Here is a 20,102-nt window from a genome sequence, read left to right as displayed (position 1 = left end):
GGCGCTCCCCTGCTCGAGGTTCGGGATCTGTGTGCCCTCTCCCAGCCCCGCACCCTGGGGTCTTGCTGTGGGTGCTGGTGGTGACTGACACGTGAGTTGTGCTCCGCTGTTAGCTGCGTCCTGCTCGTGGTTCAGGGACCAGGGCTTGTTCCCTGATTTAGCTGGGGAAGGGAGCCACGTTAATCACCACACCAAAATCGGCGTCGCCAGTCAAATCCCATGGCTCTGAACGTGCTTCGGCGTGGCTGCAGCCACGCCACAGGACAGCAGCGTCCTGCCTAGGCAAGACATCGCCGGCATGGTGCCGTGGCTTCTCCCAGCCTGCCGTGGCTGCGCACCCTGTCAGATTTTTAATGAATCAACAGGTTAATTAGTCGTGCGGCACACGGGGCGTTCCGGGGCCGGTGTCCGTGCCGGCACGCGCCTCTGGCGGGGCAGTCGGTGCTGCCGGTGTGCCCGGAGCGGGGGTGGCTGTGCCGGTGCCGGTGCCGGAGCCGCGGCTCCCCGCCCGCTCAGCCCGGGAACGCTCCGGGCGCTCCGGGATGCTCAGCCCTGCGCCCCTCGCTCTGCCGCATGGCCCTGCGGGGAGCAGCCTTCCCCCCGGAGGGTGCTCGGCCCCGTGCGGGTGCACTGCCGCTTTCGGCTTTGTTTCCCCCGCTGGCAAGCGGCAGAGCTGGGGCTGGCGTTGGTTGCGTCCCCGAAGCCGCCTCGGCCGTGCGGTGATGCAGACCGAACGTCACCGGGAGAGCTGCAGTGAGGGCTCAGGGAGAATTTTAACGTGCCTGCCTGCCACGGTCTCAAGGCTCTCCCTTTAGCCCTCCAAGCCCGGAGCAGTAATTGCTGTGGCCGCAGCGGAGGGCGATGCTGGGGCTGTCCGGAGGCTCAGCCGTGCGTCTGTCCGGAGGGACGGAGGGAGGGCTGCGGTCAGACCCTTCCCCTCGTGCTCGGGGTGAGGGAGCCTGGCCCAGCTGCCCAGCCAGCCCCTCTTCCACAGCCCTTGCTGGGCTCGGTTTGTTCTGACAGCCGCGGCTGCAGCCGGAGCATATTTCTCACTTATTTGTGATCCTTATCGTGGGGCTGGGCGCACGCCGCGCTCCGCGGGGCTCGGCTCTGCCTGGAGCACGGAGCTCAGCGCTGGCCCCTGCCAGCGGAGCCTTAAACGCAGTTCCTGAACCCAGCACCAAACTCTGTTTGCCTGTTCTTCTTTCAGAACGATTACCTGGCACTGGCAAAGTTTGCAGGGTTAGCCAAATCCTTTGAGCCGTGTTTAAACTGATCTGCAAGACCGTCCATGTTGAAAGGCATTGGGTAACAGTCCAATGAACTCACTCCGCGGCCCCCAAAGTCTAAATCCCAGGCGGTTTGTGTGTAGACAGGGTCTCATGTGGCTTTTTTATAGTGTTTGCTTTCTAATACGTTGTGAGAATTACCATTTGGGGAGGATTTGTGGGATCCTATTGTATTCATGGAGCTGTTAAACAGCATCTGTGCCGGGTTGGGATCTGCAGCTCTGCCGGAGCAGCTCTGGTGGCAGCTGCACCGCGCTGGCTGCGGGCTCCTCTCCACTCCACTGCCTGGTGAGGGGGCCTGGGCAGCTGCACCCTGCTCTGGGGTCTGGGCACTGCCTCCCGAGCGGCTGGAGGGGGGCAGGATGTGCCAGGGGCACCACGGTGTCACCGGCTGACTTTGGCTGACCTCTTTCTGCCGTGCGCTGCTGCTGTGGTTTTGCTTTCCGACCCCGATGCGAGGCGGAGATGCCCGATCAGAGCGTTCCCAGCTGTGGTGAGCTGGGGGCCGGGGCAGGGGCAGGGCTGGGGTTCCTCACTGTCCCATGGGGTGTTTGGCTTCACCCCAGCAGGTGCCAGAGCCCCAAGGCTCCCAGCTCAGCGCTGCTCGTTCTGCAGGGAGCTCGGTGAGCCAGTGCGTGCCGAGCCTGTTTGCAGAGCACAGGCAGCCCATGCATATGGCAGGGCTGTTTGTTTACACACACACATGCCTATAGAAGTGTAAACATATATGTTTATAGTCTTGGAGCCTTCTGAGTGTTGTTCATTGGTATGGGAAGCACGTGCAGGAAAAAGGAGAGCAGAGGGTTGGCCTGGCCTCAGCGAGCACAGGGGGCCACTGGCCCTGGTGACAGACAGTGCCCAAGGGACAGTCATCTGCCCTGGCCAGCGTGGTGACACGGCTCCTCGGCCTCGTGGCAGCATTGTCTGTGCCGTATCATACCCAGGAGCACTGAGCTGTGACCTTTGGGGGGCCAGTTGGCCACAAGCCTTGGTGCTGCCTCTGATCGGGGTTTTCAGGTCCCTGAACTCGTGGCTGCTGCATGATCCATTTCTTTTCTCGCTTACCCAGCTTATGATTTTGACTAATTGAGTGTAGATTGAGTCGTCGAGTCTTTAATTTTTTTTATAAAAGATTTCCTTCTGGGTTCAGCAAAGTTCAAACTTAATCTAATGTTAGTATTGATCGTCACTTCTAATTGCAGACAAAAAAGCCATAGTTCAGTGGCCCTTTTGGGGGCTGTTTTGTCAAGGAAAACCTCCAAGCTGCAAGGCAAGAGCTGTGCCGAGCTGCCAACTGAGCCTGGCATAATTTGTCATTGAGGTTGAATACCTTAAAACTTTAAAAAAATTAAACCCTGTCTTTTATTAAGTAATAGCAGCTGGGAAGGCTGCCAGTGGGGATGTGATCCCACATTTATGGCACGGTGGAGGATCCCAAGGCAGTGCTGCCTGGGAATTCACCTGCCACGGCGATGGGGCTGCTGGCAGCGCCTGTGCTGAGCGAGGTGCAGATGCTGCTCTGGAAAGCAAAAGAGCTTTCATGGTGATGGTGTCACGAGGCTGGTGGAGGCCTTTGAGGGGTGAATGCTCCTTGTGGGGTGATTTTGGGTGGAAGGTGCTTGTCCTCACTGTCACATGGGGAGATGTACCTTGGGGAAAGCTTCCATGCCAACTCTCAGGTCTCTTCTGCATTTGGAGGTTCCGTGGCTGAGCTGTCAGGTAAAGATGAGTGTGCACCAGTGGAGAGTTTAAGGACAGGGGTAAGGAGGCTGTCTCTGCCCCAGTGGCTACTGGCCAGCCAGTGTACCCCAAACTGCAGATTTGTGCCCTCTTTTCACACTGAAGGACAGAAAAGCACTGGATCTGCCTGTCTGCTACTGAGACCACCAGTCTTCAGGGCCAGGCATCGATGCTCCCACCAGTCGAAATGTTCCTGCTTGGGAAAACTGCAGCTTCCCATGGGGATCCAGCCTTTGGCTCTTCCTCTGGCAGCCTCACCTCCCCTCTCTCCACCTGGATTAGCTGAGCGTTGTTCTGCTAATGCCATTAGGCACGTTGGCACTGCTCGTCATGTCACAGTGAGAAACAGATGCAGTGTACCATTAAAGCAATAAACGTGATAAATCGGATCCCTAGTGCTTTGTGAGATGTTATTAGTGTTAATTTCAGTAGCCGAATACAGTAGTTGTTTTTTATTTTATTTTAAGCATTCGTCAATTTGTGTTCCGCTGCATTTTAAACTTTAGAAAAAAGGAGGAAAAATGGAAAGCAAGTGGGGGAGGGAAGAAAAAGCCGGGGCAGCAGCCCCCCAAACTTTGCCCATGATTACTTCCAGAGTTGGAGGATGACCTGGCAGCTCTTGTTTCTTGCTGATGGCCCTTATTAGCGGCACCTGGCATCATAAGGGGCTAATGGAAACCAGCGTTGCCGGCTCCGGGCCGCGGCGCAGGGCAGCCGGGCGAGGAAGCTCTTATTAGCTTTATGGGCAGGGGGACGTGCCCTGCTCAGGAAATGAATGTTGCAGCTAAGGTCCACAGCGCTGACCCCGAGCGTGTAACCTGTGAGCGCCGGCCGAGACCCCGCGCAGGATGCTTGGGATTTCGGGGCTCTCTGGTTCTTGTCATGGGCACAGGGGGAATACGACGTGGTGTGTTGCAGCCTTGAACTTTTGATTTATTCAGTGGGTGACTTAACCATTTCCATACTCAGCTCCAAGTGTGGAGGGAGAAAAGCCCCCTTTGGCTTCTAGGTTATTCCATCCATCATTCTGCATCAGTTTAGTTTAGCACTGCGTTTGAAAGCGAAGCGCTGAGGTTCCCATCAGAAAACATCTATTTCTGTGTATTTTTTGTTTGCTTGTTTGTTTGTTTCCCTTGTCCAGTGAAACCCCAGGTTTCTTCTGGCCATGATGCTTCTGACACCTTGCAAGGGACATCCAGGGGTGTGGTGGGGTTGTTGTGTGCTCTCAGCCTGGTGTGCAGCCCCTTCCCCAGCACCACTCAGTTCCCAGGAACTGGGACCCATTGGCTGCAGGGCTGGGACTCCAATGCATGAAACCTGCCACGCTGAGGACACTTGAGTGGCTTTTGCCCAGAGCTGGCAGTTGCTGCAGCAGCTCAATGAAATTTGCAGATCATCCTCGGTCCTCGTTACACCTCCCACAGTGGTGTTGGTTAAAATGCCTTTACAGCTGTACAGAGGCCCCTCAGAGAGCCTGTGCTGGCTCGGGGGGACTGTCCACCCTTTCTGCCTTTCCCTGTGGAGCACGGGAGTGGTGCAGAGCACCCCAGGCTGTTGGTCACAGGGCATTCCTGCAGCCTTCCTCCTTCTGTGGGATGTTGGCTCTTTAGTTACACCAGTCTGTAAATCTGTTTTCCTTGGATAGAGTAAAACGATCTGCATTTTCCTTTTTGCCTGCAATTAGCAAGATTTTTTTTTTATTCCCCCCCGACCCCCCTTGACAGCTTCAAGAGAGGCTTTAAATGAGTAATTACTAAATATTTCCCGGCAGCCAAACACGGGGCCATGGCATCTCCTGTTGCAAAAGTGAAAAATATTTCTGTTTGCAGTTAATTTTAGTGGCAGGCAGATCATGTTAACTGGGTGTAATTGCTTCCAGATATGGCAGAGGGTTTTGTGTGTTGGGATGAAGGGTCTGGTAAGTGCTCACTTCCTGTGTAAATTAGCCTATTCCATTCATTCCTCCTCACCCAGCAGTCCTGGCTTGTGTCACTCTGCCGGTGAGGGGTTCTTCTCTCCAGCCTGGCTCAGCACTTTATGGTGGGATCAGTCCTTTGCAGGGATTGCTCCCTCCTTTGCTGGAAGGAATCTGCATCCCACTCTGCAGCCAGTGACCTGGACAGAGCTTGGTGTGCACCCTGGCCCTGGCAGAGTTTGGTGGTGTGACAGGTACCAACTGAAACAGGGGGAGTGGCACAAAGGGAATTTCAGATAGAATATCATATGAGCAAGGGGGAAAGGTTCCTGCATCCTTTGGAATAAGGGCAGACGTAGCAGGAGAGTCTGTGTGTGTCCAAGCACTTTTTCATTTGCTGATGAGTTTCCAGTGCAGTCATGACATCTACTTTTGTTCCCAGGCTCAAGCCCAATTACTCAGACCTGCTGCAGGGAGTTCAGGTGCATCACCTGTGTGTCTGTTCTGGATAATCTTTATCCAGGCTGAGGCATGCCTGAACCTCTTGGTTTTGGTTTTGAACTCTCTGGTTTGTGTTGGCAGTGCTCTGGTAAGTTCTGTGCTGACAGCAGAGCAGCAGGTACCTTTGGGAGAGCACAAATGCTGTTGGAGCACGTCATTCACAAAGAGGTGGATTCCTCTTTTTGGCAAGAGGTCACTGCATCTGGAGGAGGGAGCAGTGCCCTGAAATGGGGGTTGTGGGAGCGAGCCTTTGTGGCCCAGGCTCGGGCACTGGCCGGGGGCCAGGCCCGCCCGGATCATTTTTGCTGTAGTGTTCTTAACTGATTTTAAGTAGATTATGGCTGGATCCGCGCCCTGCTGCGCTGGTTCAGGTTTCCATCGGCCCTGTTGTCTCGTTGCTGTTTTATTGGCGCGTTGTTTAGCACGGTGTGCGATTGAGGGAAGGCTCCTCCACCAGGCACGAGCCCCGCGAGGCGCGGAGCGGGCGAGAGCCACCCCTGCCATGAACCAGCTGAGCGGCCATGGAGCCACGGAGCCAGAGCAGGAGAGGGGCTGGTGATCGTGGATCAGCCTGTGCCAGTGCAGGAGAGGGGCTGGTGATCGTGGATCAGCCTGTGCCAGAGCAGGAGAGGGGCTGGTTATTGTGGATCAGCCTGTGCCAGCGCGGCAGAGGGGCTGGTGATCGTGGATCAGCCTGTGCCAGTGCAGGAGAGGGGCTGGTGATCGTGGATCAGCCTGTGCCAGAGCAGGAGAGGGGCTGGTTATTGTGGATCAGCCTGTGCCAGCACGGCAGAGGGGCTGGTGATCGTGGATCAGCCTGTGCCAGCGCAGCAGAGGGGCTGGTGATCGTGGATCAGCCTGTGCCAGTGCAGGAGAGGGGCTGGTGATCGTGGATCAGCCTGTGCCAGTGCAGGAGAGGGGCTGGTGATCGTGGATCAGCCTGTGCCAGAGCAGGAGAGGGGCTGGTTATTGTGGATCAGCCTGTGCCAGCACGGCAGAGGGGCTGGTGATCGTGGATCAGCCTGTGCCAGCGCGGGAGAGGGGCTGGTGATCGTGGATCAGCCGGTGCCAGAGCAGGAGAGGGGCTGGTTGTTGTGGATCAGCTGGTGCCAGAGCAGGAGAGGGGCTGGTGATCGTGGATCAGCCGGTGCCAACGTGGGACATGGGCTGGTTGTCGTGGATCAGCCCTGAAAACCCTGCTCGGCTCCGCGTGCCAGCCTGGCGCTGCGCATGCAGCCCTGCTTGGGAAAACACACCTTCATCCCTCTGCAGCTCACTGGGAGGAAGGGGCTTCCTGTCTCACCTTGCTAAGCTGTAAAGAAGGGAGATGTCAACTGAGAATAAAAACAGAGAAACTCAAAAAACCCACAGCCCCAAGCACCGGGCCATCTCCATCTCCAGCGTTCCACAGACACATAGAGGGACGTGTGTTAGTGGGGGAATGGCTGGTCTCAATGCTCCTTCCCTTTGTGATTCCCAAACCCTGACAGAGTTCAAGGAGCGTTTGGACAGTGCTCTCAGGCACATGGTGGGATTTTTGGAGCTGTCCTGTGCAGTGCCAGTAGTTGGATGTTGGTGATCCTTTTGGTTCAGGATATTCTGTGACTGTATGATTTCCACCCCAGGTACTGCACCAGTTACAGCCCACATGTGGTTTGCCGCTCAATTGTAACTACTGAAAGTGCTTTTATGTTTTTTCCACTGAGCAGTGGTGCTGGACTCCACATGCTTTGCCCTTGGTCACCTTCCCTCATTCTCATCTCCATGCAGTATTTATAGTAAATCATATTAGAAAGGAGTGCTAAGGAGGAAGCATGATTCATCCTGCTTGAAACCACCACTGACATAAATAAAGGCAAAGCGCTTACTACGTGTTTTTTATTATGGTATTTAGAGACAGGTTGTACTAATTTTGGCATGCACAGAGTAAACCCAGGATGGCTATGACTCCAAGAAATCCAGTTTCACCACAGCACAGGCTGTGTTTTTTAAAAATTTAACCAAAACCCAGCCAACCTTCTTTAAAGTGCCTGTGCATGGCAGCACAAGGCTTTTGGGACAGCTCATTGCCTTCCAGATCTCACTGCTTGTCTTTGGCTGTTCCAGTGGTTTATCAGGGCTTTGCTTCCATGCAGGAACAGAGATGGCTGTGAACTCAGGAATCACCTTTACCTGTGAGGGTGCTGAGGCCCTGGCACAGGTCCCTGCCCATGGTGGAGGGTTGGAATGGGCTGAGCATGAAGGTCTGTCCCATTGTTGCCATTCTGTTGTCACAGGTCTGGAATAGGATGTGCAGATTGTAGCAAAGCAGGGCTCCTGATGGGGGGGTGCACAGGGGGATGTACAGAGGGGGTGCTGGGTGTACAGAGGGGTGCACAGAGGGGTGCTCAGGGGGATGCTGAGTGCACAGAGGGGTGCACAGAGGGGTGCTCAGGGGGATTCTGGTGCACAGAGGGGTGCTCAGGGGGATGCTGAGTGTACAGAGGGGTGCACAGAGGGGGATGCTGGTGCACAGAGGGGTGCACAGAGGGGATGCTGGTGCACAGAGGGGGTGTATAGAGGGGATGCTGGTGCACATAGGGATGCTCAGGGGGTGCTGGGTGCACAGAGGGGTGCACAGAGGGGATGCTGGTGCACAGAGGGGGTGCACAGAGGGGATGCTGGTGCACAGAGGGGGTGCTCAGGGGATGCTGGTGCACACTCCCTGCCAACGGCTCCCAGGCAGTGCGAGTCTGGGCTGGGCTGTGCGGATGTTATCGGAGCGGGGCACACGCTGCGGTCACAGCCGCTGCTCAGCACACCAGCCCTCGGTGTGGGAGGGAAGGCAGCAGCGCTGTGCTGAGCCCACAAACGCCTCTCTGGCCCTGCCACGCCGTGCCCCGTGCCCTGGCACCGGCCTGGCTCCTGTCTGCCCGGGCTGGCACAGCGCGGAGCCCCCAGCCCACACAGCGGGGCCCCTTCTGCGAAACGCCCAAACTCCCCATCTGCCCTCCCCCTCCTGCTTTTACCAGGAACCAGGTGATTTCCTCTCCTTCTTCCTTCCCCCGTTCGCAGAAAACATCCCAAGGGCCGAGCACGGGGAGGGCACTCCTGTGAGTAAGAGCAGTGGCCAGGGGTGCCTGGCACACCTGAAGCCTCTTTGGGCAGCTCTGCCTACACTGCCCTTGCCTTCCCCTGCACATGGCTTTCCTCGGTGGGAACTGGCAGAAAACCTGCTTCCCTGTCAGAAGATCATTTTATGAACATTTTATCTTGGATGAAAACTTTCCCAGTTGAAAAAAGGTGAAAAGCAATTGGTTTTGCTTCCCAGGTTCCTGTCTTCTCCTTGGGTGAGGGGTGGGGAAATGCTCTCCTGATTTTGCTATGCCTCCCCCGGCCTTCCAGTTCATCATCACCCTGCCTGAAGGACAGCATTTGGTTGGGGTTTTTGGGGAAATGTTGGGGTTTGCATTTCCTGGGCTGTGGGGAAGGTGCCATGTAGGGCAGGGCTGTAGGAAACAGGTGTTGTGGTGGGAACTGGGCCACTGGCAGCTCCAGCCTGCAGGGTGCTGAGTCAGCAGTACCCGAGAGCAGTGGGGCACTGGGGCTGCCAGGGGATGCCCCCAGACCTGCCTGTGGGATTCCCCCAGCCCAGCCCTGCCCACAGATCTGGGGAGAGGCACTGAGGTCTCGGGATGCAGAGGCAAGCACTTGTATTGATTTCTGCCTTCTCTGACCCTTTAGCTGGAGGCAGCTCTTCCCTCAGCCTTGAACCAAATGTAACTTCAAGCAGTGCAGAAGTGTTTATCATCCTTCCTTTGCGGCAGTGAGCACTGCCCAGTGCATTATCTAGCAGGGTGGGATGTGTGGCAGGGGGTCTCTTGTGGGTTGAGTGCTGGGGATGCAGGCATTGCTGGGACAAGAGCCTACACTGGACCTTGCCCTGGCAGACAGACCTGTCCAGCTCTGGCCAGGAGATGGGAGGAAGGTGGCAGGAGAGGGGCCCATGGTGCTGTGGGGCTGAGTGAGGGTCACAGAGATGGGCATCTCCTGAGGAGGGCACTCAGGATGCTTTTTGCCTGACCCTGTGGTGCTGTTGCCACGTGGTGGGGCACCAAGGGCTCGGCCACCACCGAGCTGTGCCACATCCTGCTCTGGCTGGATGGGAGCAGCTCTCTGCCCACTGGCACTGTGGCTGTGCAGGGGAGCTCCACCAGCCATCCATGTGCCAAGGAACAGGTGAGGACCCCCCCTCCCCTCCACCTGCTGAGTGCAGCCACGGGCACCAAGGTGCCAGAGCTGATTTACCGCGGGCTCTGACTGTCTCCTCCAGGTGCCACCGTGTCACCTGTTGCACCCAGGGCTGCTGCTGAGGCAGCCCTTCTGTATTTTCAATTACCTCTGGTCACCTCTCGCACAGCAGCTGCCCTGGCTGGCCAGGTCAGACATGAGTTAGCTGCAAGTGTCACCGTGTCAAAGGGACTGGCTGTGCTGTCTTCAGGGGCTGCTGACGATGGATGTGAACCCCTCTGAACAACAGCACTCATTAAACAAGACTCCATTTGGATTGCCAGAGCCCTTTGATTCTTCCTGCATTATCTTCTGCCTCATCCTGGCTCTGCATCCCCACGTTGGGGTTTTATTATTTTATAAGAGCTGTAACATTTGGGCTGTGCTGTGTGGTCGATACGCTCTCCCCACCATCCTCCTCCTCCTCCTCCTCTTCAGGGTGCTCTTCTGCAGTGAACAGAGAACCATGGTGGTTGGATCACGTGGGAACTCCACGTTTTGTAGCCAGAATATTCCATGTTCAGGGATGTTTCCATGTTTGTTGGAAAATCCATAATATTTGTACTAACATGTGGTAGTTTTGTCACTTTCAGTATCTGTTGCTGGTCACATTCCCCTGTGTGTATGAACTCTGCCTTTTCCTTAGTAAATACTGCCAGGGAAATGAGGGTGAAAAGCATCATGACTGTCTGTGCACAGGGATGGGGCTGTGCCTGCACTGCTGCCTGTCCCAGCCCAGCTCTGAGTGCCCAGGCAGTCCCAAAGGATGTGCAGAACAACCTGGATCAGTCCCACCTGCCAACACTTCCAGCTGGGGAGCAGGAGTGATGCTAGCATCATTTTCACCCAACATATTATTGTTCCTGCAAGAGCCGATTTGAAATCTGTTTAACTTTCCAGTGCCCTGTACCCCTTTAAACGTTCCCCCTTTAAACGTTTCCAGTGTGTTCTCGCTGATGGGTTACCTTTTCTTTCCCCTTGGGCTATAATTAGTGTCCTTTACACAGAATTGCCTTAGAATTGGATTTGAAGAAGATAAGAATCAAATTACCAGTATTTATCTTGTAAATTCCAAAAGTTCTACTGAGAGGCACTATACAAGAAGGATTTTTAAAATATCATGCCCTGAAAACAGCAACCTCTCATGGATCCCAGGATTCCCCTGAGGGTCACATCTGCAAAATATCTTGGGATGCAGGACAGGGCCAGGAGGGAGACAGGACTGTTCCTTCCCCACCCTGCTGGTGGGCTGGGGAGACACCTTGCTGGCAAACACCTCCCAGGTGGGGGAAGGTGCTGGGTCAGGGCAGGAATCCCCACTGCCAGTGGGTGACTGGATGCAGGGTGGGATCATAATGTCTGGCTGGGCTTTGGTCTTGGCTTTGACATCTAGGCTGGAGAGGAGGAGCCTTTGAGATGCCACCTCTCTGCCCCTTTTCCAGGCTCCCTCCCGGGGTCCCTCCCCACTCTGACAGACAGTTCTCAGATGTTGAGACAAGTTGAGCACCAGAAGTGGATGGAGGTAATTTTGGTGGGCTCTGTTTTGACAGAAATTAAGCATCTGAATTTAAATGAAGGAGATGGAGCGCCTGGGCAGCCAAGACTATATTTTCATAGTGTAAACACTTGCCGAAGAAGATTAATGGCATCTGTGTAAACACTCCATGGCAGCAGCGAGGGGTTGGGGTTTTTTAATAGTTAGAAAATACTAAGGATGGCTGTAGGCAGGAGACACTGTAGCTCCCCGCTCACACCTTCCACCTCCCCGTGCATCCCGCACAAGGCTGCAGCCCGGCCCCGCTCTCCCTCCTGCAGTAAATTACATATTAAAGTAGCCTGGTAACTGAGCGCCGGTTGCTGCGCGATAACCCCGGGAAATCGATATGTTTGCCATGTGCCTGCTTGTTTATGACACCTGCCTGCCGAGCAGTTGAGCAATGCTCCGCGGGCCCGGCTGCGCGCTCGGGAGCGGCTGCAGCACCGCCAGAGCAGGATTTTGCTCCCCAAGTGAGAGACGCCCTGCTGATACTGCAGCATCCTGTCGGGGGGTGGGATAACAGCAGTGAGATCTTTGGTGGTGCAGGTGGGATCAGAGTGTGGGTCACAGCTTCCTCCACTTTTGGGGTTCTCCCAGCTGCCCCAAGGTTTGTGCTCTGCTTCCCTGTGCCTCCTCCGTGGGTGGGTGTGGGAGCGGAGCCCAGGAGTTAATCACCCATCCTGTGCTCTGGGGCAGGGAGGCAGCTGCCCACACACGGCGCCCTGGGTGGGGTTTGGCATCCCAGAGCGCTGTGCCACGAGCCACGGGTGACACACAGCCCCGGGGCTGTGTCCAGAGCTCGGGACGTGCCCCAGCCCCTCCGCCTGTGAGCAGCCACCCCAGCTCAGCTCACGAACGGGACGGCCCTCACTTGACAAAACTCTTCCCTGGACTCCTCAGCCCAGCAGTTTGGGTGCTTTGTCTGTGGAAGGCTGGGTGCTCACGTCCTCCATGCACCAGGGAGCCTTTGGGGTGGGAGCAGGCATTTTTTTCTAAAATCCCAACTCAGCAAGCTGCAGTAATTGACCTTTTGACCCAGATATGAAGTTGGAAGGTAAAAGATACAGCTTGCAAGTTTTTTATAAAACTGTTGACCTCTCGCAAGATTTACTCTGAGATAATAGTAATTATCAACAGCTTATGGTGGATCCAATCGATGGTGAACATTGCCTCTTGCCTAAAACTGAAGGTCGGCGTTTTACTTCAGCAGAGATAAGTGCCACGAGTGCTCACACCACCATCAGCCAGTAAAACGTCCCTGGACAGAGCAAATCCCTGGGTGGAGCATGTGTGCTTCCTGTGGGAAAACGGACTCTTGGGATGGCTCAGTGCAGTGCCCAGGTTTGGGATGCTGAGTGCCTCAGTGCAGAGCAAGCAGCCTCCCTGGCACTGGGCTGGCACACCAGGACAGTGCCTCCCTTGGGGTATTGGATCAGGAGAATGGGCAAGGAGAGGCAGCCCCTGCTCCAAACAGACACGTCCTCTTCCCTCCCTCTTGATTGCGTGCTTTCACTTTTTATGTACAAAAGATTGTCCATTTAATTAACTTGAGAATGCATTTTCAAAACCACTAATGCTTTACACATGACAGCTTTTAAAACACAAGTAGTGTTCCAGTACTGCACCACACCCCCTCTGCCTCTTCTGGGCTGTTTTGGAGGCAGACATTCCCTCCCAGCAGACCCCAATGCTTGAACAGGATTTGAGCTGGTTTGGGGTGTTTGATCCTGGGTTTGCCTTGTCAGTGTGCCTGGGCTGTCAGGAGCCCTCCATAAGCAATGGCAGTGATTCCCTCCATGTCCTTGTCTTTTCCTGGGTGTCACCATGAGCTGGAACATCTTTTCTCAGGCACTGGCAAGCAGGCTTCATTTCTGTTCTTTAAGGTTTGGGTTTATCTTTTCTACCTTTTTTTTCTTTTTATTTGGTAGAGCTGTTTTTAATGGATGCGCTTCTATGCACACCCTCACTTTGATCCCTCACCCAAAACACCCTTCAGCCTTTCCAGGTTTCCTTAGTTTTTGCCATCTTTAAGTTGTCTCAAATGGATAAGGTGGGAGGATGCTGCAAAGGCTGAACAGGTGGATGCAGCATGGTCACTCCAGGCAGTTTATCCAAAATCTGCCCCCCTTGCTGGTGTGAGACCCCAGGGTGCCCTCTCTGCAGCCCCCACCCAGAGCATGGATGAGCCCCAGACCCGACTCCTTTCACTTCCCTCACCATGGGGGCAGCTGCAGGTGGCTCTGGGGAACCCCCAGATTTTCCTCCCACGTGCCTTTCCCCCAGCCTGGCGCAGGGAAATGGGCTGGGAACCTGCAGACAAGTCACTGCATTTGTTGTTAAAAACTTGCATGCCCCCCCCCCCCTTCCCCCCCCCCCCCCTTTTTTTTTGTAGCTTAGAAACCTCTCTTTGTGGCAGAAGGCTGGGAGGGTTTGAATGCCACATCCCGGCGTAGGAGGCTGACTGGGACCATACGGCTTTATCATTCATTAATTCCTGTGCTCATTCATCCCCCTATTTAAACTTCTCTGTAAAGACGGGAGCTACAGATGGTCTTTTGGTACCCGCTTTAGCCGTCAGCCCTCAGCCCCGACAAAGGGGTACAGAGGGAGCAGCAGAGTGTACAAAATATTTCCAACCATTAGAAATCGAGGTCTCATTCACTGGCAGCTCCTGTTTTGAAAGGGAATTTATGCGAGAGCATCGTAACCCCTGAGCCAGAGCATTGCTAGGAGTGGGGCTGCACTGGGAGACATCATCAGCTGCTTTTTTGTGATAATTTGGTGCCAGGTCACTGTTTCCAGTTTTATTTGAGAATTCATTGCCGTTAGAGCAGCAGCATCACGCTCTGGGTGCGGGAAGCAGTGACCAGGGTGTGCCTGGCAGGGCTGCTGTGCCTCAGGTATCGCAGGGCAGCTCGTGCTGGATGCTGCTTTGTCCTTGCTGTGGGCTGCCACAGCGGCCACCACCTTCCCAGCATGTTGAGGTTTTACGTGTGGTGACAATGACGTGCTGAGCTGGGGTGCACCGGGACTGTGGTGCTGGGAGTGACACCTGTGACTCCTCTGCCTGCCCGTGCCCCAGTTGCCACATGTGCTTCAAGTCCCACAGGCACAGGGTTGCTCAGGGCTCCCCCTGTCCCGGTGTTTTTGACCTCAGGAAAGGTTTGCAGTGTGCAAAGGGGGTGGTAGTTGCACCCCTTGACACAGGAGGAATTGCCAGTGTCACGGAGACTGTGGAGCTGCTGGGGCACACGGGGCATTTCCTTAACAAACAGACTGGCTGGCTGCTGCCAAGGGGGCTCCAGACCTGATCCAGGCACAGCATTCACTGGTGTGATCCATCCTTTCCTCAGGAAAGTCAGGACCAAAAGTTTTCTCATGGAAAAACCAAATTCTGTGATCTCGTTTTTGCACATGCTGTGCTTAAATATTAACACCAATTGAGCAAATTGCCTTTTAACTGCCTTTATTTGCTTTCATTAACGGTATAATTTAAAAGCTCCCGAATTTGCATGGAACCTGTTGTGCACGTTGGGGAGGGGGGTGAGGCTGCTCATAAATGAATTAGTGGTGAGCAAGCCTCCTTGGGGAGGTCCCACGGTGCCAGGAGGCTCCGGGACACCGCGTTCTTTTGGCCGGGGCCAGGGGGAGTGGAGCGTGTTGTCAGTGCTGGCGTCCCGCTCTGAGCTTGGCTCGCCAGCAAGGTATTTATTTATTTTTCAGCAAAACATGTTGTACACTGAGCAGAGCTAATTATGGAGAGCTGAGGCAGTGTCTTCCTGTCGGTGCAGCGGCACTGGAGCCGGGGCAGGAGGGTGAAACTGCAGGGAATGTTGGCAGTGCTGTGCAGGGCCCTGCAGCAGCAGCAGCATCAGCTCTGCCATGGGGAGACAGCCTCCAGTGGTCCCATGTGCCTCCAGAGTGGTTCCAGCGTGGTTCCAGTGTGATTCCAGCGTGGTTCTAGTGTGGTTCTAGTGTGGTTCCAGTGTGATTCCAGCGTGGTTCCAGTGTGGTTCCAGTGTAGTTCCAGCGTGGTTCCAGTGTGGTTCCAGCATGGTTCCAGTGTGGTTCCAGTGTGGTTCCAGCCAGCAGCTGCTCAGTCCCTGCTCACAGATGTTTGTGTGATTTTGGGAGCACAACCAGCTCAGACACAGTGGATGCAATGCAGTGCAGTGCTGATGGTTCCTTTGACATTTCCCATTTCCACAGTCTCTCCCAAGAACATCTGTTTTCAGAGGGGGATTTTGCATTTGGATGGGCAGCAGTGGCCCCAGTCCCTGAGCTGCCAAGGTGCTTCCCTTGCTGCCACCTCCTCTCCTCTCCCTGGGCACTTAGGGCTCCCCCAAAGCCTGGTGCAGTGCAGATACGTTAATTTGCTGTCTTGACAAGGTCCATAATGTTTACTTACCAACTTGTATTTGGAAATAATTAGTTCTTTGTCCTCACTGGGAGCTCCTGGGGAGGTGGCACAGACCTGGGCAAAGGCAGTGGTGCTGGTGGAGACCAGTCTGCAACTGGGAGAAGCGTCTGGGAAATCCATGTGTACCTCCATCCTGTCCGAGGGCATCTCTCCCAGAGGAGAAGGGCTGTGTAACAGCCCAGCGTTACAGTTTCATTAATCAAAGACACTTCCACTGCCCCTGTACAGCAGCAGGGCTGCTGCTCCTGTCCCTCGCTGGCAGCTCCCCAATTCATCTTCTGGGGGAGGGGGATGCGCTGCCGCTCCCTGCTCGCACTGCCCGTGCTGAGCCCCTCGCCTGCTCTGCTTCCCAAACTTCTGAAACCCAGCCAGCATGAGGAATACCTCAGGAGACTCTCTGGAAGCCAGTGAGCACAGGGAAGGCAGTGTGCACCAAGGCAAGACCCACAGCTCCTGCATGCTTGGGGTTCTCCCATCCCCTCTTCAAGGGAGGTGTCTCTTCCCATCCCCAAAATATGGGCATAAAACCCAATGTGTGCCAGACAGTCACATCCCAGGAGCCCAAAGCAGCCCTCCAGAAAGGCACATGACAATGTACAGATCCAGGCAGATGCAGGTTGGAATTGGGTATCCTTAATTCTAGTTACAAAAACACAATATTTTGGAGTTGCTAATAATAAGAAAGTGTTTTCATCAAAGGTTTATTCGTTTGTGTGCTGACATCTGGAGAGCCAAGATAGATATTTTCCTTAAGACTGTATTTCCAAGCCATGAGCTCTTCCCTGGCTGTTAATTAATCCTTTGTAGTTTAGCGACTGATGAAATCATGACTCTATGAAATTTTAATCCTTGCGCTGGATAGGCACAACCGACATTATCAGAGGACCCCAGGTGTGTGCTTGAAATTAGTTTGTTGAATCTCTTGCATATTTGATTACCTTATAAAACTCCTCAGGATCTAGGCTGCTCATGGGAGTGGCAGCTTTTCTCTGTGGTTTGTGCCCATTCCTGGCTGCACTTCCCAGGCAGGAGATCCAGGGCAGGAACCAGGGATGCACCAGGGAGGGGACACCAGCATCTTCAGTATCTCCATAGGGAGGCGAGGGGTGGGAAGCACGGCTCCTTCATGGAACAGAGCAGCCAAGCTGTGGATTGATTCCATCTGGCACCTGGGGGCTGTTCCTACTCCCTAAGAGGAGCTCAGGGCAGGGAAGTGGCTCCTGGGCCCGTCCTAGCTCATCCCTGTGGCAGCTCTGTTCCTGATGCATGTCCTACCTTAGCCCTATGGTCAGGTCATCAAAGAAAATGGAAATTAAAACAAAATTACCCGTACCCTAAACTTCTCCCCCCTTCATATAAATTTCTCTTTGCACCAGCACTCCAATAGCATATCCACATTCCCCTGCCTTCCTACTTTTGGCTCCCTGGGAACTTTTGCCTTTCCCTGGGGCTTCAGGAGCTACAGGCTCCCCCTTCCCTGGGGAGCAGCAGGATGATGCTGGCTGGACCATCCCAGGACTGTTGTCTCTGGAAAGCATCTGATGCATCATGCTGAATTCTTTCCCTGTGTCAGAATCCCAGATTGGTCTGGGTTGGCAGGGCCCCTAAAGCTCACCCAGCTCCAGCCCCCTGCCATGGACAGGCCCATGTCCCTCTGGCCCAGGTGCTCAGCCAGGTGTCTCATCCGTGCTGAAGGTCGGCAGGAAGGAGTGGCCGAGGCCAGCACTTCGCTGGTGCTCCAATGGCACACGTGCTGCTACGGAAACCAGATGATGAATATATTTTTAAACTTGGAATCCGTGAACCGCTTATTATTTCTGAATTAGGAATGAAAACATCTGCATAATCACGGCGCTGCTGCGGCAGATGCACTCGGCGCGAAGGTCACTTTGCCGCTCCTGGAGCTCTGGGAGGGCTGGGCAGGAGCAGCTCCCCTGCCCGTGTCACCCGTGCCACCCGCCCAGCGCGGGGCCAGGCTGCCAGCACGCTGCTCTGGCAGCCTCAGCACGTCACTGTCACCAGATGCCCGAGGATGGGGATGATGGTTTTGGAGGCGGTTATTGCGAGCGGGGCCGCGCGCGTCGCCACGCGTTAACCCCTCGCTGCTCGCCCGGCCCCGCCGTCACCCTGACTCCTGCAACCGTCCCTGCCAGTCTCCAGCGTGCAGCAGGGATGCAGGGCTGCTCCCTGGGCTGCCAGAGGCTGCTGACACGCCGTACCCTCACCCAGTGGAGTTTCAGTAAATTGTGCTGTGGCTGCGTTCTGAATCCCTTTTGAAAGCTGCAGATCCACCCAGCTCTGGACCTGGGGCAGCATCTGTGCCCCCGTGGTCCTGCTGTGATGGACAGGGGAATCTTCCCACTGCCTGCTGCACCCCTTGGATGCAGCTGATGGTTTCCCATTCTGTGCTTTTCCACCTCGTGCAAGCCCATGGACCCTCTAGCTTGGGGGTCTGGGACACACAAAGGGAATGTTCTCATGGATAAAGCTATCTCCTGGGGAATTCCATTCAATAATGAGTATTGAACACATATCTGAAACCAGGGTCTTGGAATGCATAAAAAAAAAAAATCTGTATGCTGCCCTTTTGCTGTGGGCAGTTTGTAATTTCCCATCCCATGGAGCTGGAAGCCTCATCCCAGTCAGATGCTGGGATGGGAGATGCTGCCACACGTGCTTGGCCTGGGCCAGCAGTGAATTTTGAGAGTCGCTGCCCTTTGGCAGCATTTGTTCACATTTATTGTGGGCAGGCTCTAAAAAAAGCTTTGAATTGTATGTTTGGTGTTTGTGGCCTGGTTCTTGTCAGGTAAGGCAGGACAGCAGGATCCTTTCGTTGGCTTTTTTCAAAGGGGAATGTTGGCATCATGTGAAATGATGTCACTCCGCAGCATCTGGTTTGAACTCATAAATTAGCTCATGGTAAGTATAAATATTGTACAGGCAGGGAATTTCAGTGCTCTCTATTGATAGCTGTCCCCTCCCCCTGGTTTGTTGTTTGGGGTTTTTTATATTAAACCATTCAGAAATAGTAAAATCTTTATTTCCAGCTCCTGTAAGATTTATTTATTTGTTTGTTTATTTTTAGCAGCAGTGGAGGTTTGAGGGCAGATTTTTTGGTTGGTTTTTTTTTTTTTCCTTCTTCTTAATTTATTAAAGCGAAAGGAAGGTCTCAGCTCCCTTCCCCCTTCCCCGTGCCCTTAATAGCTCTCCCTGCTATTTTAATCCTCTGGGCTGCGAGCTGAGGGCAGAGCGGTGACTGCAGGAGCCGAGCCACCAGGACCATGGCCTCTCGCTCCAGCATCAGCCACCAAGGGCTGTTAATGGCCACATCAGGGCAGAAACCGCCCTCTTGGCAGCTCAGGTGGGATGCGGTGTCAGAGGATGGAGAACCTGGGGTTTGCAGTCGCTTGCTGTCCACTGACCTTGGCTTCCTGCTCTGTCCCCGCTGGAAGCGAGATGTGGCACCACTGCCTTGATAAAATAGATGGGGGATGAATCCATTTCATATTGGTTTACTCAGGCAAGGGGGACACCAGTGGAAATGGGGCGGCAGGGAGGATTTTTGGGGAGTGCAAAGTGGGGCTGGTCCCATTTTGGCTGCCCAGTGTTCAGTGCATCGTGTGTGCCCTGTCACAGGCAGGGCAGGGCTGGCTCGTGGCTGCCCCGTGGCAGGGCACCGCTCTGATGGCCCGGTGCAAATAAAATCAGAAGGCTCCCATAAAACTCCGTTATTGCTGCGGCACAAAGTTAGAACCGCTGGAGGTTTGTACTCCCTGGCATCCGTGCACAGCAATGAATATTTTATAGGAAAGGAAATACTTAGTGTCTGAATCTTTTTATAGCTCTGGCACTCCCATGGGTGTGAGTTGCCCCTCGCACCCGCACCCTTTGCCAGCACTCAAGGGGCTGAGCCCCTGCAGCATCCCCTGGCCCCACAGCATCCTCTGGTCCCACTGCCCCCAGCGCCACACCCCCTGTCCCGTGGCGTGGCGTTCCTGGGAGGTGCAGGGGAGCAAACCAGGGAAATGCAGCAGGATAGATAGGGGAAATCAGTGGGCTGAGGATCTCGACCTGATGCATGGGTATTGGGAGATGCAGCAAAACCTGCTGTGGAAGTCCCAAGTACAGATTTCTGTCGGTGCAGGACTCTGAACACTGCACTCGTGCATGTTTTTGCCTGGCTTTGGACTTGTCAGGACTCTGCTGTTTTGCTGGTATCATGCAGCCTCCCAGTTCCCCCTCTGTTTCGTGTCCAAAGCATGGAGCAGGCAGGATGTGGGCAGGGATGTTGGAGCCTTGCAGCCGTGGATCCCATGCCAGGCTGTGTTCAGCCACACGCTGCTCCGGGCTTTGTCTTGGGGCTCGCTGCTCCAACAGGTTCCGAGGGAGCCTCAGCTGCACTGGTGCCTTTCCTCAGCAGCCAGGGGTTCT

At 54.7% G+C, this 20,102-nt stretch overlaps 1 protein-coding gene and 1 pseudogene across 4 annotated transcripts in view; one reads left to right on the top strand and one right to left on the bottom strand.

Moving 5' to 3' along the window:
* The window catches only part of LOC306812285 (putative claudin-24 pseudogene), a 153,226-nt pseudogene that overhangs the window by 63,302 nt on the left and 69,822 nt on the right, over positions 1–20,102 (bottom strand). The gene's annotated exons all lie outside the window — the stretch shown is intronic.
* Positions 1–20,102, top strand: part of ZBTB16 (zinc finger and BTB domain containing 16) — a 55,317-nt gene that overhangs the window by 2,571 nt on the left and 32,644 nt on the right. The window lies entirely within an intron of this gene.

Source organism: Erithacus rubecula (assembly GCF_903797595.1).
Source record: "Erithacus rubecula genome assembly, chromosome: 25".
Lineage (NCBI taxonomy): Eukaryota > Metazoa > Chordata > Aves > Passeriformes > Muscicapidae > Erithacus > Erithacus rubecula.
Note: the sequence above shows the minus strand (reverse complement) of the source record. Positions and strands in the feature narration are given on the sequence as shown.